The sequence below is a fragment of the Hyperolius riggenbachi genome, chromosome 2, assembly GCF_040937935.1.
Source record: "Hyperolius riggenbachi isolate aHypRig1 chromosome 2, aHypRig1.pri, whole genome shotgun sequence".
In the NCBI taxonomy this organism is placed as follows: Eukaryota; Metazoa; Chordata; class Amphibia; order Anura; family Hyperoliidae; genus Hyperolius; species Hyperolius riggenbachi.
The window spans coordinates 169,280,486-169,300,136 of NC_090647.1; the positions used below are offsets into that span (position 1 = coordinate 169,280,486).

Here is a 19,651-nt window from a genome sequence, read left to right on the forward strand (position 1 = left end):
ATTGGTTGAAATGTCATAGGCAGGGACATCTTGTATTCAGAAATGTTTGATCAACAACAATTTAAGTGAGCCATCACCAAATGTAACTACAGCAAGTTGCGGAAAAGTCCAGCACCTCATGCATTTAAAAAAAGGATACGGCAATCACAAATAGGTGAAAAATGGAATCCTTTCTGTAAATAAACCAATATGTCTTCCTCTTGGCATATTTTTACATCCTGGGACATCAGCCAAGCTGTAGGAGTACAGACATATTTTTTGAGAAACATCTAACCATAGAGTACAGCTCACTTAAAATTAGGAACAAAGAACAAAAAAAGCTTGACATGTTTAACTATCTTTGCAAAATAATGCTGCCTGCCTGGTAGAAAATGCTGGGAAAATAAAAGAACAGAGAAATAAATACTGGAAGCCTGTGGTGGAAGAACAATTGTTTAGAAACATATACAATCTTGATTTCTTGTTTGAGCTGCAGCATGTTATTATCTTCATGGAACAGGTTTTTTTTAAAGGGAATTACTTTATGCCAACGGGAGGAATCAACTGCTCTTAGAATCGTATATTTGGAGGCAAGAGAACCATTTTGCAATAAGAAGCACTTGGTGGTGGTGGCAAATTGAGATAAAAAGACAAAACATTGCTGTCTCTGTAGACTACTCGCACATAGTATATACATGCAAGTCCTGTAGATCATGCATGATGGTAATTATTGTATGTGTGATCACCCACTCTGAGATGTTCAAGTAAAGGGTAAACCAACAATCTAAAAAATCTTGTAGAAGAAACCCATATTTAGCTACCTGTGTAGCCTCCTTCCATCTTAAACAAAACCTATTCTGTTTATCAGCTATAATATTGTGGATAACTATAAATAAGCAATAATCTACTTGGACAAAATGCAGCTTTTACCCCAACATACACAATAAAACCTCCCCCTTCACAATAACACCTGAAATACCTCTGTAAATAACAAAGACAGTTCCTCCATCCCATAGACATACTGCATTGGTGCTGCATTCTCATTTACCCCCCCCCCCCCCCCTTCCCATATTCAGAACTTTGCTAGGATGTGCTACTTCCACCAATATTTCTGAAATACACCCTTTGCTATTCTCAGAGACTACCAAAATCTTCATTCATGCTCTCGTTATCTCTTGCACTGACTACTGTAAGATACACCGATCTGATATTTCTCTAATCAGACTTTCACTTAAAGTACATCCTAAATGCTGTTGCTAGATTTACACATCATTTTCACCGCTCCTCATCTGGTGCTCCTTTCTGCATATTACTAGACTAGCTTCCATTTCAACCTCAGCCTTGAATTCAGACTACTATACTTTGTCTTTAAATCACCAAACTGTTCCTGTCCCCCTTTCATCTCTGACCTTGAGCAGAAATAGCTCCCTAACCACCCCCTCTGCTCTTATAATGACGTTCTAATGACTTCCTCATTTATAAACGGTTCCCATGCAACGTTGCCACCTTCATCCCATTAGGTATGCTCCTACTATTAAACATTAAAAAAAAACACATTTTCAAACTCTCCCACACATCCTCCTTTTTTTCTAACAATCTTGAACTACTGAAAATTCCTTTTCCTTATCTTAGTGTGCACTACAGTTCTCCACCTCTTAGATTGTCAGTTCCATTCAGCAGGGTCTTCCCATCCTCCACTATGGAGTTGTTATCTATCCTAACTTGTCATCTGCAGTCTCTATTTATTGTTCAGTACTGCATAATATGTTTACACTTTATAAATAATAATGATAACAATAATGAGGATGATGATGGCGATGACAACGATGATTATAACAACAACAATAGTTTGGACTATTCTACGCAGAAAATCCACAGTACTGCCTAATGTAATGTAATCTCCAACAGCTGCAATAGGCAAAATTAGAACAAACACCACAGCATGATAATGATAGTTATATAATGATGGTCAACAACAGTTAAAAGAAGTTAAGGCTGTTTATTTTAGAAAAAAAAGTAGGGTTAGCTGTCTATTGCCTCAATTTGGTAATATGCTGCGATTGCAAATCTAGTACTATAAGTAGATGTGGCCTGAACGGTTCACCGGCGAATGGTTCCCGGCGAACTTCGGTGGTTCGCGATCGCGAACAACCGCAAACTTTTCCGAAAGTTTGATTAGCCCCCTTGGTGCATCATTTGGGTCAACTTTGACCCTCTACATCACAGTCAGCAGGCACATTGTAGCCAATCAGGCTACACTCCCTCCTGGAGGCACCCCCCCCTTATAAAAGGCAGGCAGCGTCAGACATTGGACTCACTCATGTGCCTGCAGTAATTAGAGATGGGAGAGCTACTGTGCAGAGACCTATAGGGAAAGCTTAGTTAGGCTCTTGTAGGATTCTTAGCTTGCTCCTTGCTGATTCTTATTGCTAAAAAAGCACCCCTCAAAAGCTCTTTTGAGAGCTAATCTTGTTCTTGTGATATTTTTTTTTTGTGTGCGTGTGTCCCACTGACACTTGTGTTGCATAGACAGCCTTGGTAATTCCTACTGTGTGTGCCACTGCCAGGCCCAGCACATTCAGTGACTACCTGTGTGTGTGACAGGTGCACATTGTAATACCCATCACTGCATATACCTACCTGTTGTTCACTTCAGTGCACCCACCTACCTACGTGAGCATATAGTGTGATATTCGATACCACCAGTCACTGTACCTGTTCACGGTACGTGTGTGTGACAGGTGTACATTTGTAATACCCACCACTGCATATACCTACCTGTTGTGTTCAGTGCACCCACCTACCTACATGAGTGCACACAGTGTGATAAACCACTCTGTGCATGCCTGTTAACTGCACCTGTGTGACTGCACATTGTATTAGTCAAGTCAGTGCATACCTTTCACTCCATCCCCCCCAATATGGACAAAATAAAAGGCAGAGGCAGGCCACCTGGCAGGTCTGTTCGAGGTCGCACTGTCGTGATTTCGTGTGGCCCTCGACCAAAGTACAGTGTTCAGAAGAAGGCATGGATGCCTGGTCTGCAAAGCATGCTCAGGCCTGCCCGAAGACTAAGTCAGTCCCAACACACAGCATCTCTGCCTGCACGCCGTGTGACTGCCTGCCCCAAGATTAAGTCGCTCCCCACACAGAATTTCTGCCCGCAGGCCGGTTGACTGCCTTCTCCACCACCACTAACAGGGTCCAGGACTCCAGGTGGATTCCTGAATTTTTAAGGCTACTGCTAGCAGCAGCCGCTATAATAATTTTTCTGGTGCGTGTACATGCCTGCATAAATTTTCTGGCTGCACTGCAGCTGCAACAACAACACACAAGGCATGCACATGTGCCAATTATCCTTCGTGATCATTACCTTGCCGTGGTGTAGGGGCTTGCGTATCACAATGAAGCAATGACCGACAGCGATCTGAGTGTCTCGGGGGGGGGGGGGGCACACCCAAGATAATAAGGTTGTTGCTTCATCGTGGACAGACCAAATTTGATCAGCTGGACAGTCATTGTTGTTCTATCACTTAGCTACCACAGCCCGGTGACCATATGGGCTTGAAAACCACCACGGCCTGCACTCTCGCCATGGTGCGCACAAGTCCAGCACGGCCGTCACTACACAAACAGCTGTTTGGGGTGCGTTACACAGTGAGTTTGGTGTGTCAGTGTGAAGCAGCACTCTAATTACACTCCCTGATTGATGTATACACATGCAAGATGTTTTAAAGCACTTTAGGCCTGCAATTTAGCATTTAATGTGATTTCTGGCCTTACCAACGCTGCTTTGCGTCAAATCCAGATTTTTCCCCGGGACTTTTGGCATGTATACCACTCATCCATGCAGAAACTCAGATGTTAGAGCCCTTGAAACATCTTTTCCATCACTTTTCTGGCCAGCATAAGTGTTTCTAGTTTTCAAAGTTCGCCTCCCCATTGAAGTCTATTGCGGTTCACAAAAGTTCGCGCAAACCGAACTTTTGCGGAAGTTCGCAAACCTAAAATTGGAGGTTTGGGCCATCTCTAACTATAAGCACCATAAACAACACAAAAAATGTGGAAGATGGGTTGTGGTTGTGTGCACTACCCTTAGAAGTGCCTGTCTGAGCTTAGCCTTGCACTTTTGCACTTAGATTTATCAGAAGTGCCTCATGATCTAAGATATTTTGTGTGCCACCAGACAGCAGATATTGTCTCATTGGGGTTCAACGGGCTCTCCCCTACATCTGAATTATTTTGCTCAGTCAATTATAATATGCAATATGAAGGGGGGATTAGAGGTAAATATAAACCAGCAATGTAAACGCAACATAATCAGTGGAGAGAAGGATTACAATCCAATCAGGGGCGAGAATCATTGCTCATGGCCCTAACTGTAGCTAATATACAGAGGTGGATTACCTTATTATGTGTTTCTGATGTGACTGTTATAATTGTTTGTTTATGATTCATGTTGATAGTAGATTTTCTCAACTTAGACTAAACTCTGTTGTGGTGCCTTTCCAGTTATACTGAACTGTCTTTATACTTGACTTTATACTTGACATGCCTACTAGTAGTCAAAGCCTTTTGTAAATATCTTTATCTCTCTAATTACTCTTGGTCTTTCTTCCAAGTCCATCCTGTAGTGGTATTTTATTTCATGTTTCTATTCTGGGAGAGTGTGTGATCTTATTTCATTGACTAGAATACATATTCAATTTAGTTGACCTTTGCCCCTGAAGGAGACATACATAACTCATAATAACTCCTCTGATTAGAGCTTATTATTCTATTCCCCTGTATCACATTGAGAAGTAACTGTTAAGAAGATTAAGAGTGTGAAAGTTTTGTAAGTTTGAGTTTTTGTTTGTTACTTTACCGGATGTAAATCCCAAGTACCTGTAACGGTGTCTAAGTTTTTATACAAAATTTGTATGATCCTTTATTACTTAATAAAATCATTCAAAAAAATAAGTGCCTGTCTGAAACATTTTGTGCCTGTACTTAGTGTTGGGCGAACACCTAGATGTTCGGGTTCGCGAACGTTCGCCGAACATCGCTGCGATGTTCGGGTGTTCGCGCCGAACTCCGAACATAATGGAAGTCAATGGGGACCCGAACTTTCGTGCTTTGTAAAGCTTCCTTACATGCTACATACCCCAAATTAGCAGGGTATGTGCACCTTGGGAGTGGGTACAAGAGGGAAAAAATATTTGAAAAAGAGCTTATAGTTTTTGAGAAAATTGATTGTAAAGTTTCAAAGGAAAAACTGTCTTTTAAATGTGGAAAATGTCATGTTTCTTTGCACAGGTAACATGCTTTTTTTCGCCATGCAGTCATAAATGTAATACAGAGAAGAGGTTCCAGGAAAAGGGACCGGTAACGCTAACCCAGCACCCAGCAGCAGCAGACGTGATGGAACAGGAGGAGGCGCAGGAGGAGAAGGCCACGCTTTGTGAGACACAACAACCCAGGCCTTGCATGAGGACAAGAAGCGTGCGGATAGCATGCTTTGTACCGCCATGCAGTCATAAATGTAATAAAGATAAGTGGTTCAATAAACAGGGACCACGCGGCAACGCTAACCCAGCAGCAGCAGACGTGATGGAACAGGAGGAGGCGCAGGAGGAGAAGGCCACGCTTTGTGAGACACAACAACCCAGGCCTTGCATGAGGACAAGGAGCGTGCGGATAGCATGCTTTGTACCGCCATGCAGTCATAAATGTAATAAAGATAAGTGGTTCAATAAACAGGGACCACGCGGCAACGCTAACCCAGCAGCAGCAGACGTGATGGAACAGGAGGAGGCGCAGGAGGAGAAGGCCACGCTTTGTGAGACACAACAACCCAGGCCTTGCATGAGGACAAGAAGCGTGCGGATAGCATGCTTTGTACCGCCATGCAGTCATAAATGTAATAAAGATAAGTGGTTCAATAAACAGGGACCACGCGGCAACGCTAACCCAGCAGCAGCAGACGTGATGGAACAGGAGGAGGCGCAGAAGGAGAAGGCCACGCTTTGTGAGACACAACAACCCAGGCCTTGCATGAGGACAAGAAGCGTGCGGATAGCATGCTTTGTACCGCCATGCAGTCATAAATGTAATAAAGATAAGTGGTTCAATAAACAGGGACCACGCGGTAACGCTAACCCAGTAGCAGCAGACGTGATGGAACAGGAGGAGGCGCAGGAGGAGAAGGCCACGCTTTGTGAGACACAACAACCCAGGCCTTGCATGAGGACAAAAAGCGTGCGGATATAGCAGCAATGCTTTTTGCCGCCATGCAGTCATAAATGTAATACAGATGAGAGGTTCAATAAACAGGGACCGGAAACGCTACACCATCCCAGATGTTCATTGGTCATGTTACTTGGTTGGGGTCCTGGAGTGTTGCGTAGTCATTTCCAATCCAGGATTGATTCATTTTAATTTGAGTCAGACGGTCTGCATTTTCTGTGGAGAGGCGGATACGCCGATCTGTGACGATGCCTCCGGCAGCACTGAAACAGCGTTCCGACATAACGCTGGCTGCCGGGTAAGCCAGCACCTCTATTGCGTACATTGCCAGTTCGTGCCAGGTGTCTAGCTTCGATACCCAATAGTTGAAGGGTGCAGATGGATTGTTCAACACAGCTACGTCATCTGACATGTAGTCCTTGACCATCTTCTCCAGGCGATCGGTGTTGGAGGTGGATCTGCACGCTTGCTGTTCTGTGGGCTGCTGCTGCATGGGTGTCAGAAAATTTTCCCACTCCAAGGACACTGCCGATACCATTCCCTTTTGGGCACTAGCTGCGGGTTGCGTTGTTTGCTGCCCTCCTGGTCGTCCTGGGTTTGCGGAAGTCAGTCTGTCGGCGTACAACTGGCTAGAGGAGGGGGAGGATGTCAATCTCCTCTCTAAAGTCTCCACAAGGGCCTGCTGGTATTCTTCCATTTTGACCTGTCTGACTCTTTCTTCAAGCAGTTTTGGAACATTGTGTTTGTACCGTGGATCCAGAAGGGTATAAACCCAGTAATTGGTGTTGTCCAGAATGCGCACAATGCGTGGGTCACGTTCAATGCAGTCTAGCATGAATTGAGCCATGTGTGCCAGAGTCCTACCAGAATCCTCATCATCCTCTTGTGAGCGTTGTGATAGTTGTTGTGATGCATCATAGTCGTCACCTTCCTCCTGGTCTGCTTCTGCTGACCATTCGCGCTGAATTGTGGAAGTCCAACGTGCACCGCTCTGGCCCTCGTCAGTGGTGGCATGAAATTCCTGCTCCAACTCCAGCTGTTCCTCCTCCTCTTCTTCGTCATAGCTGCTGGGGCCAGCGTTCCCTGAGTCGGATGGCCTGATGTTGGTACCATCACGCTGATCATTTTCTCCTTCAGATTCCCCCAGTTGCATCATGACAGCTGTTTCCTTGATTTTCAACATTAACCTCTTCAGTAAACACAGCAGTGGTATGGTAATGCTGACTGAAGAGTTGTCACTGCTCACAAGCAACGTGGATTGCTCAAAATTTTGGAGGACTTGGCAGAGGTCCAACATGTTGGCCCAATCGGATCCACAGAAGCTTGGCAGCTGTCCAGATGCGCCTCGGTACTGCGCCGTCATGTACTGGACCACTGCACTCTTCTGCTCACAAAAGCGGGCTAGCATGTGCAGCGTAGAATTCCAGCGCGTAGGGACATCACACAGCAAGCGATGGTGGGGGAGATTGAAGCGCTCCTGCATCTTGGCGAGTGCCCCCGAAGCAGTACTGGAATTTCTACAATGTTTGGCCACTCGACGCACCTTCAACAGAAGATTGGCCACGCCTGGGTATGTCCTCAGGAACCGCTGAACTACTAGGTTCTTCACGTGCGCCAGGCAAGGGATGTGTGTCAGCTTAGCCAACCTTAAAGCGCGAATGAGATTACTCCCATTATCACACACAACCATGCCCGGTTTCAGGTCCATCGGTGCCAGACACAAATCCGTCTGTTCCTTTATTCCCTTCCAAATTTCCTCCCCTGTGTGCTGCTTATCCCCAAGGCAGATCAGCTTCAGCAACGCTTGCTGACGCCTGCCAACAGCTGTGCTGCACTGCTTCCACGATCCTACTGCTGCTGGGTTAGCGTTTCCGGTTGAGGTACAGCTTTGAGATGCGTTGGAGGAGAAGGAGTCAGAGAGGTAGGTGCTGCTGTTGTTATCCAGTGGGAGGGACGGCGGTGCAGCTGTTTGCGGCGTGGGCAACACCCGCGCCGTAGCAGGTGAGGAATCGCTGCCAGGCTCCACAAGGTTCACCCAGTGCGCGGTAAGGGAGATGTATCGACCCTGGCCGAACGCACTTGTCCAGGTGTCAGTGGTGAGGTGAACCTTGCAGGCAACGGCATTCTTCAAGCTTCGGGTTTTTTGCTGACCATGTGCTCATGCAACTCAGGCACTGCAGAGCGCGCAAAGTGGTAGCGGCTGGGAACCACGTAACGTGGGATGGCCACTGACATCATGCCCTTGAAGCTGTTTGTCTCCAACACTCGATATGGCAGCATTTCGCAGGCCAGAAGCTTGGCTATGCTGGCTGTTACTGCCACGGCCCGGGGGTCATTTGCTGGCAATTTCCTCTTGCGCTCAAACATCTCCGACACAGACAACTGAACCGTAGCGCTGCACACGGAAGGGCTGTTGGTTGTTGTGTTTGATGAAGACTGGGAGACCTCAAGAGCACTACTCCGGAAAGTGACAGTGTCAGCGTCGTCTGATGTTTGTGAATGTTGTGAACCACTCAATGGCTGGGCTACTGCTGCTGCTGAGGTGGGTCTGGTGGTGAGTCTGGTGAACCCAAGGGAGGCAGTGTTGCTGGTACCCTGTCCTGCCGCGTTTGCCCACAGAGTGGGATGTTTGGATAGCATGTGGCGGCTCATGCTGGTGGTGGAGAGGTTGTTAATACTTTTCCCCCTGCTCAGGCGGGTCTTGCACACCTTGCAAATCGCCATGGTAACATCCTCAGTGCAGTCTTCAAAGAAAGCCCAGACTTTGGAGCACCTGCCTTGCTGGCGATTTCTGTTTGCTCCTCTTTTGCCTCTCACTTGAACTTCCACGCTTGTGGTGCCTGAAATTGCGCGCCGCCTACCTTGTGGCACAAGGCGAACTCGTGCAGCAGTGGGTTCTTCAACAGACTCATCTGTGCTGCTGCTACGACGGCGATGTTCTCGTTCACAAACAAAATCTGGGTCTCTGTCCACATTGTCCATACCCTCCTCTTCCATCTCCTGAAACTCGTCATATGTCATTGTGGGGGGCCGCCGCCGTGGAGTAGAGCTCCCCAGAACAACCTCTGCGCAGCTCACTCCAACGTCGTCTTCCAGATCTTGTCGGCCGACCTCCTGCAATTGCAACCCCTCCTGCCCAACTTGCTCTGGGATTTGGGTTTCCGAGTCCTCCTCGGACTCGCCTTGTATTTCAGTGCGCGGTGCATTTCCCACAGTTAATGGTTGTGAATCCGGGCACAACATTTCTGGCTGTTCCTCCATTGACCTTTGAAAGGTGGAAGTTTGTTGGGCTGGGAATAGCTCCTGCGAATACCCCATTGTGTCCTGAGGTAATTCATCGGACTGGTTATCTGGCAGTTGTGTGCGTGGTGTCGCTGCCGGTTGTGTCAGCTTTGTGCCCACTGGCTCCTTGTAACTGGCTGAGGACTCGGACCTCGTGCGTGATGTGCTGGTGCTGCTTAACCCACTGCTGGACGCTTGAGAGGTCATCCAAGTAATTATCTGGTCCTGTTCTTTTGGATTTGTGAGGGTTGTTGTCCTGGACAACATGGGCGGTATTGAGTGGGTTTTCTTGGGTGCTCCCCTGTGGCCTGTACGTGAACCGTCAGGGGAAACACCTCTTCCCTTGCCCCTCCCTCTTTCACCGGATTTCTTCCTCATTTCACTTATCCTTACAGTACACGCTGACTGGCAGCAGTACAGTGGCAGTACAGAAATGCTATACAGTACCACTATTCCCAGCAGCGACACAGAGCACAATGCTATACAGTGGCGGGTGAGCGGTGTACTACTATTCCCAGCAGACACAGAGTGGCAGTAAACAGAATGCTATATAGTGTGGCTGAGCGAGGTACACAGAGTGGCAGTAAACAGAATGCTATATAGTGTGGCTAAGCGAGCGGAGTACTACTATTCCCAGCAGACACAGAACAGTAAACAGAATGCTATATAATGTGGCTGAGCGAGGTACACAGAGTGGCAGTAAACAGAATGCTATATAGTGTGGCTGAGCGAACGGTGTACTACTATTCCCAGCAGACACAGAACAGTAAACAGAATGCTATATAGTGTGGCTGAGCGGTGTACCACTATTCCCAGCAGCGACACAGAGCACAATGCTATACAGTGGCGGGTGAGCGGTGTACCACTATTCCCAGCAGCGACACAGAGCACAATGCTATACAGTGGCGGGTGAGCGGTGTACTACTATTCCCAGAAGACACAGAGTGGCAGTAAACAGAATGCTATATAGTGTGGCTGAGCGAGGTACACAGAGTGGCAGTAAACAGAATGCTATATAGTGTGGCTGAGCGAGCGGTGTACTACTATTCCCAGCAGACACAGAACAGTAAACAGAATGCTATATAGTGTGGCTGAGCGAGGTACACAGAGTGGCAGTAAACAGAATGCTATATAGTAGGGATGGGACGACGAATCCGGCGAATTCACGAATCCCTCGAATATTAGGAAATATTCGAGATTCGTGGACTCTAATCCCGACGCCATTTTCCGTTCGCCGAATCCCGACGCTGCATCACCGCGCATCCGCCGCTTCCCCCGCTCGCAATTGTCCTCCTCCCGCTCCCCGCAGCCGCCTCCGCTCGCCCGCCGCATAAATAAGAGGAAGCAGCCTCTCACCTCCAGCGTGGAGCCCGGAGCGGCAGACCTCCTACAGACTTTCTCATTCCCCCTAGTGACCGGCTCTTACTACGCGTCATCAGTAAGAGCCGGTCAGGTGGCCACTAGGGGGAACCAGGAAGTTAAGGGAGAAGGCTGCCGCTCCGGGCTCCACGCTGATGCTGGAGGTGAGAGGCTGCTTCTCCTTATGTATGCAGGGGGACAAGTGGAGGAGGCTGCGGGGGGAGGGAGGAGGATATGTTCCACCCGTTAGAAGCCCACATAGCCTGCTATCTATACTGAAGCCCCCATACGAAGCCCCCCATAGCCTGCTATCTATACTGAAGCCCCCCATAACCTGCTACCTATACTAAAGCCCCCATAGCCTGCTACCTATACAGAAGCCCCCCATAGCCTGCTATCTATACTGAAGCCCCCCATAGTCTGCTATCTATACTGAAGCCCCCCATAACCTGCTACCTATACTAAAGCCCCCATAGCCTGCTACCTATACTGAAGCCCCCCATACTGAAGCCCCCCATAGCCTGCTATCTATACTGAAGCCCCCCATAGCCTGCTATCTATACTGAAGCCCCCCATAACCTGCTACCTATACTAAAGCCCCCATAGCCTGCTACCTATACTGAAGCCCCCCATACTGAAGCCCCCCATAGCCTGCTACCTATACTAAAGCTCCCCATAGCCTGCTACCTATACTAAAGCCCCCCATAGCCTGCTAACTATGCTGAAGCCCCCCATAGCCTGCTACCTATACTAAAGCCCCCCATAGCCTGCTACCTATACTAAAGCCCCCCATAGCCTGCTACCTATACTGAAGCCCCCCATAGCCTGCTATCTATACTGAAGCCCCCCATAGCCTGCTACCTATACTAAAGCCCCCCATAGCCTGCTAACTATGCTGAAGCCCCCCATACTGAAGCCCCCCATAGCCTGCTACCTATACTGAAGCCCCCCATAGCCTGCTACCTATACTGAAGCCCCCATAGCCTGTTACCTATACTAAAGCCCCCATAGCCTGCTAACTATACTGAAGCCCCCCATACTGAAGCCCCCCATAGCCTGCTACCTATACTAAAGCCCCCCATAGCCTGCTAACTATGCTGAAGCCCCCCATACTGAAGCCCCCCATAGCCTGCTACCTATACTGAAGCCCCCCATAGCCTGCTACCTATACTGAAGCCCCCCATAGCCTGCTACCTATACTGAAGCCCCCCATAGCCTGCTACCTATACTGAAGCCCCCCCATAGCCTGCTACCTATACTGAAGCCCCCCATAGCCTGTTACCTATACTGAAGCACCCCCATAGCCTGATACCTATACTGAAGCCCCCCATAGCCTGTTACCTATACTGAAGCATCCCCATAGCCTGCTACCTATACTGAAGGCCCCTATACCCTGCTACCTATACTGAAGGCCCCTATACCCTGCTACCTATACTGAAGGCCCCTATACTCTGCTACCTATACTAAAGGCCCCTATACCCTGCTGCCTATACTGAAGGCCCCTATACCCTGCTGCCTATACTGAAGCCCTCTATACTCTGCTACCTATACTAAAGGCCCCTATACCCTGCTGCCTATACTGAAGGCCCCTATACCCTGCTGCCTATACTGAAGCCCCCTATACTCTGCTACCTATACTGAAGGCCCCTATACCCTGCTGCCTATACTGAAGGCCCCTATACCCTGCTGCCTATACTGAAGGCCACTATACTCTGCTACCTATACTGAAGGCCACTATACCTTGCAACCTATAGTGAAGGCCCCTATACCCTGCTGCCTATACTGAAGGCCACTATACCCGGCTGCCTATAATGAAGGCCACTATACCCTGCTGCCTATACTGAAGGCCACTATACCTTGCAACCTATAGTGAAGGCCCCTATACCCTGCTGCCTATACTGAAGGCCACTATACCCGGCTGCCTATACTGAAGGCCACTATACCTTGCAACCTATAGTGAAGGCCCCTATACCTTGCTAGCTATACTGAAGACACCTTTACCTAGCTACCTATAGTGCGGGCAACTATTCCATGGATCGCACAATTCTTATGTGCAGGATTCGTTAGATTCGGGATTCGAAAGGTTCGAGATATTCGAGAACCTTTTTAGATTCGGATCCGGATTCGGATTCGAAGAAATTGTGGATTCGTCCCATCCCTACTATATAGTGTGGCTGAGCGAGCGGTGTACTACTATTCCCAGCAGACACAGAACAGTAAACAGAATGCTATATAGTGTGGCTGAGCGGTGTACCACTATTCCCAGCAGCGACACACAGCACAATGCTATACAGTGGCGGGTGAGCGGTGTACCACTATTCCCAGCAGCGACACAGAGCACAATGCTATACAGTGGCGGGTGAGCGGTGTACTACTATTCCCAGAAGACACAGAGTGGCAGTAAACAGAATGCTATATAGTGTGGCTGAGCGAGGTACACAGAGTGGCAGTAAACAGAATGCTATATAGTGTGGCTGAGCGAGCGGTGTACTACTATTCCCAGCAGACACAGAACAGTAAACAGAATGCTATATAGTGTGGCTGAGCGGTGTACCACTATTCCCAGCAGCGACACAGAGCACAATGCTATACAGTGGCGGGTGAGCGGTGTACCACTATTCCCAGCAGCGACACAGAGCACAATGCTATACAGTGGCGGGTGAGCAGTGTACCACTATTCCCAGCAGCGACACAGAGCACAATGCTATACAGTGGCGGGTGAGCGGTGTACCACTATTCCCAGAAGACACAGAGTGGCAGTAAACAGAATGCTATATAGTGTGGCTGAGCGAGCGTTGTACTACTATTCCCAGCAGACACAGAACAGTAAACAGAATGCTATATAGTGTGGCTGAGCGAGGTACGCAGAGTGGCAGTAAACAGAATGCTGAGCGAGCGGTGTACTACTATTCCCAGCAGCGACACAATGACTGGGGGGACCCTGGCTAGCGTGGCTGGAGCGCGAACTACCCTGCCTGCCTACCCAAAGCTAAACCCACAGACAAATGGCGGAAATATGACGTGGTTCGGGTATTTATTTACCCGAACCACGTGACAGTTCGGCCAATCAGAGCGCGTTCGGGTCCGAACCACGTGACCCGTTCGGCCAATCACAGCGCTACGGTTTGGCCGAACACCATCAGGTGTTCGGCCGAACTCTAACATCACCCGAACAGGGTGATGTTCTGCAGAACCCGAACAGTGGCGAACACTGTTCGCCCAACACTACCTGTACTAAGTCCCTTATATTCAACACATGCTGTATTGTAAGCCACCCACAGGAAAGTAAATCAGTCATTTGCCCTCTCAGAATGTCTTTTTTTATCATCAGCACTGATCTGACTAGTTATAATAATGGACACAAAAAAGTTCTATCTAGGAAGCAAAAGCTATATTTATATCACTGAGTAGGGCATATATCAGGTGATCTAGGTGTCCCACAGAACTCTTGCTACAAAATATGGTTTCCATATTCTCCTGGTTTACTCTAGTGCTGAATAGAGAATAGTAAAATATCAGTAAAAATAACCAATATTATACTCAAAATCAGAATAATCCACTGATCCCTCCCTAGTAGAAAGGCAGTCATTTACTGATATTTTACTTGCAGCTATTCCCAGCTCCAAAATGTTTCACTGCCCCAATTATATATGTACATAGCTTTGCATATAGGAAAATCTTTCACTTGATTTTGAAGCACTTCTTTATAATGTTTTTTACCCTGTATTGGTGTGCTGTACTAAGGTAATGCATTTACCAGGGTTAATGTTTTTGAATAAAGTTAGTGCTTCAGTGGTGATAGTGAAGCGAGTGCCTTAGTGGAAAAGTAAGTTATTTATTAATTACAAGTTGATATCATTATACCACTATACTTCTGTGTAGTTAACCGTTTTTAGTAAACAACATGTTCTAAGAGAGGCTCTTTATCTTTAATTACGTGGAATGTTTCTTGCCAAAAGAATATATTCAGCATATAGTGTAATATGATAGAAATTACATTGAAACCTGATATATAAAAGGTCCATTATCATTACTGTACAATTGTTCTATATGTCCTATAGTCAAGTCCTATAGAAAAAACACTTTGTAATATTCATTGATGTTCATTCTTAATATTTTGTTTATACTAAAATAGAAAGCGTTTCCAGTATCTTAGTAATCTTTATTAACTGTATGAATCATATTTCTGTTTTTGAAGCTATAAAATGTTAAAATTATTTCTACACCTACAATTAGTTCTTTTCTTCAAAATAGCTTTTTTCCATTAATTATCAAAACAAATGCACCTAGATATTGTACTTTTGTATACTATTACTTCTGTTCCATAATCAAATATTTATTTCTAATTTCATTTTGATAGTGTGTTAAGGAAAATTAATGCCATAATAAATTTCAGGACTGTAAACACCATAAATACAAATAAAACAACATAAAATTATATTGCACTTCGCCCATGCATGTGCCATAAATCTAGGTAAATAAGAAATTCTAAGAAAGTTCATTGTTTCACTTACATTGTCTCACTTTAAAAAACATATTTACACATGCATCTAAGATGTACATTGTTTAACAGTAAAATTCACCATAAATTACTTTTGCCCATGTTGTGGTCTTTTACAGTAATACATAAAAATCTGACAGGTTTTGGACAAGTCTATCTCTATCTCCTCATGGGGGATTCTGAGTATATATTTTATTCTTTACAAAGGCAGTCCCTGGAAAGAATATATAGAAAGATAATGTCCAGCTTTCCTACTCATTTTCACACTATTTTGGCAGTTGGACTGAACAACTGTGATTTAGTAAAATAAAGTAAACCCTGAGAATGCCCATGAGGAGATCAACTAATCCAAAACCTGTCAGATCTTTCAGATTTTTTTTACAACCTACTGTAAGTGCCAGCCACATAGCAAAAAAAGTAATAAGTAGTGTATTTTACTCTTGGAAAAAACAAACAAATTTTATATGCACACAAACACATGTATTTCAAATGTAACCTTTCCTGGTAAGTGAGATCTTCCATTCCTCTGATCAATTTGTATTGCTCTTTTCTGCACTTGCTCTGCAATGGAAATGTCCTTTCTGTAATGTGTTGCCCAGAAATGAATTCCATATTCCAGACGTGGCCTAACTAGAGGGTTAAATAGAGTAAGCATTATGCTAGCATCCCAAGTTTTTATTTCCCTTTTAATATATCCCAATTGTTTTATGCTTTAGCTGCAGCTGCTTGACATTGAATATGATCATTTAACTTGTTGTGGACACATACCTCCTTTTCCAAGTTTGATGTCCCCATCTGTACACCATTTATTATGCATGATTCTAGACTATTGGTACAACCAAAATGCAGGACTTTACATTTTTGAACATTGAATTTAATTTGCCATTTATTTGCCCATATAGCCATCCTATCCAGATCCTGTAACGATTGGTGTCAGCAACAGCTTTTCTGATTACTGGTGATCTGCAGTATCACCACTAATACAGATGCTATAGCTGATTATATGGTGATCTGCAGAATCACCAATAATGCTGATATAGCGTCACCAAGGTACTTGATATGTGTAGGGTGTTTGGTGCAACAGTAATACAACAGTAATACAAAGAGCACAGGCAATAGATCAGGATCTCCTGAGGAGCAGGAGACTCTGACTGCATTAATGTAATTCACAAGTAATGATTCAAATACTACTGCAGCCAAGGATCTCAAATGCTAGGAGATCACGGTCTGCAAGGAGATTGAATCACCTGAGTGTGAGAGGTGATTCAGACTTTACTGTAGAAGTATATTCCCGAGGAGCGGAAATAACAAGAACCCCTCAGCCTGGGCTAGACCCAGTGCTGAGGGTAGAGTAGTCAGGCAGGCAGATTCGGTAACACACGGACAGAGGCAGTACAGGAGCAAGAGGCAAGATCAGAGTAGAGTCAAAGGCAGAGTTCGGCAACTAAATCAGATAGGCAACGGCACAGAATCAGAAGACAGGAGAGTAGTCAGGCAAGCAAGAGGTCATAACAAATAATACAGTTCAATTAGTACTTTAAGCTATCAAGGAATCTGACTAAGTGTGGATCCCCAGCTCCTGCTGGTTCTAGCACACTGTGGGATCTGACTCAGGTCTGAGAGCTAACACATATAGTATTCACAACAGCAGACAAGGATTAACTGACAGGCAGGGTCTATATATACTTGGAGCACTCCTTAGCTCCACCCCATTCACTCAACCAATCAGAGGGGCGGCTGGAGTCAGCTGACCGGCTGGTCAGCTGACTGCCCTTCTACTTGCATAAAGGTCCTGTCGCCGTGCGCGTGACCCTCAGCCTTTGTTTGTCAGAGAGTCTATGCACAATGTCAGAATGTGAATGTGTGTTAAAGGCTGCTGGCGGGGTTGTGGGAACCGCCGCCATGCCGCCGGCTGCGGCGGCGGTGTCCCTGTGACACAGGCGCTGTGCTGGGAAATGACTGTGCGGTGGAAATTGCCGGCTGAGATGCAGAGACCGCCGCCATGTTGCTTACTGCGGCGGCGGTACTTCTGCTAGCCCTTACAGATCCTTCTGCAGTATGTCAGATAGTTGATAATTTTGCACAATTTTGTATCATCTGTAAAAAATAGCAACAGTACTTTCTACTTCATCTATTAATCATTAATAAATAAATTGAGGAATTCTGGGCCCAACACCCTATGATTCACTGACCACAACTCTTTTATTTCTGTCCAATAGCCCATTCCTTATCCTTGCACACAGAATCCTCCCCAGTCCTTGCATCCTCAACTTCTTCACCATACTGTTGTGAGGAACAGTATCAAAAGCCTTTGCAAAGTCCAAGTATATCACAAGTTTATCACATCTACAGCATAAGACAACCAGTAAACATTGCCCTTCACATCCGATCTGAAACCCAGCAAATGTTACCCCAGATATGAAATGCATCAAAATGTTAACTCAGTGCAGCAAAAGTTACACTGTACAAGAAATGCAGCAAATGTTACACCCATAAATAAAATGCAGCAACCATTACCTCACATATAACATGCAGCAAATCTCAAACCACTTATACAATGCAGGAAATGCAACCCATCACATGAAATATCTCTCTCTCTCTCTCTCTCTCTCTCTCTCTCTCTCTCTCTCTCTCACTCTCTCTCTCTCTCTCTCTCTCTCTCTCTCTCTCTCTCTCTCTCTCTCTCTCTCTCTCTCTCTCTCTCTCTCTCTCTCTCTCTTCTGTAAAGGCGCCTCTGTTTTCCTTGCTGCAAGGGCCTTATCACTCAGCATGTTGTCACTGCAGCCTGATGTGTGCTGGGCACCTGCAATCTGAGGGCAGCTGCTCATGCCTCACATATGGGTCTGAAGAGGCTGTATGTTGTGACTTTAGTTTCGTTAATTTATCTTGTACCTGTATGAACTAAGTTTTATTATTACGCTCCATTTGTGTTCCATGCTGCATGACTTTTCCTCTAATACCACATTTATGAGCATTCCAGTCATTGGGGATATGTTAGAATAATAACAATTGGTACAATTGGGTTTCAAGTATATTTTTTCAGGTTTGTAGTATATCTGATTTGGATGGGTTGTGCTGTAGAAAAGTGTGATTTAGGCTCCAAGGGGGTCTCTTGCGTGGTGAAATATGTAATAATGTTTTAAAATAGATGGGCCTATAGTCAGTAAACGGTTAAGAGCCTATTACATAAGTATGCACACTATGAAGAAATAATGTGCATAAAGTGTAGAGAGTAAATGAGACAAACAGACAAGAGACCGTTAAAGTACTTCTAACTATGAAAAGTATGTGGCTTAACTTAGTGTGTATTGTAAACTCTCTGAATGAAAATGTTATATAATAATGGTAGCATGGAAAATTGTTAGAGAAAATGTACATTACAGAAATATTCTTTTTTTCTCACTATCTGTAAAGAGGGTTTTAGAGTGTTCTTTTTCTGTCTGTGTGCATTTCACAGGCAATTGTATGCATAGTGGATATAAAATACAGGTGATGTGTTAAATAGATTTCTATGGGCTGTATCTTCATCTGGAGTTTAAAAACATTTAGTTACACTGAAGTATGTTAGACATTGTTAATGGAGTTATTATTACTACAAATTTATGACCGGCATGTTTGTTATTTAATTTTTTTACTCTGTTTTATGCTGCTCCCCAAAAAAATCAATGCACAGATGTAACAAAGCCAAAACAGAGGTTTTTTTGTTTGTTTTGATGGGCAAATCAGGACTTGAATGTACGCACAGTTGTCTTTGAATAGATTTCCTAGTTACCACCATTCTTACTTGGCAGCGGAGACACCATGATCATGAAAGTGGTTCTTCCAAGGTGAGGCCCATCCATTGCAATCCAAACAGGTTGACCCCTGCGATTTCCCAATGCTGGAAACTCAACTGCATAATTTGTGGTAGTGAGGGACTCTCCTCTGCACTCTCCTCTGCGCTCTCCTCTGCACTCTCCTCTGATTTCTATGTGGTTAAATAGTGTACTGGCTAAGGGATCTGCTTCGGACACAGGAGATCAGAGTTTGAATCTTGGCTCTTCCTGTTCAATGAGCCAGCACCTATTTAGTAAAGAGACCTTGGACAAGACTCCTTAACACTGCTACTGGGAGACTAGCCAAGATAAATGGAAAGATGATGTAGCAATGTACAGAGACATCTTGGGAGAAAACCTGCTCCAGAGTAGTGATGTAGCGAACATCAAATTTTCAGTTTGCGAATGCAAATTTACTGCAAATGTTTGCAAACCGGTTGTTCACGATGGGACCCCTTGGGACTTAAGTGGTAGGCACTAGCAGTTA

At 45.5% G+C, this 19,651-nt stretch overlaps 1 non-coding gene across 1 annotated transcript; it reads left to right on the forward strand.

Moving 5' to 3' along the window:
• Positions 1-19,125: 19,125 nt before the first annotated feature.
• On the forward strand, positions 19,126-19,287 carry LOC137554788 (U1 spliceosomal RNA). The gene has a single exon (XR_011027531.1). It is a non-coding gene; the product is annotated as a U1 spliceosomal RNA (small nuclear RNA).
• The last annotated feature ends 364 nt before the right edge of the window (positions 19,288-19,651 follow it).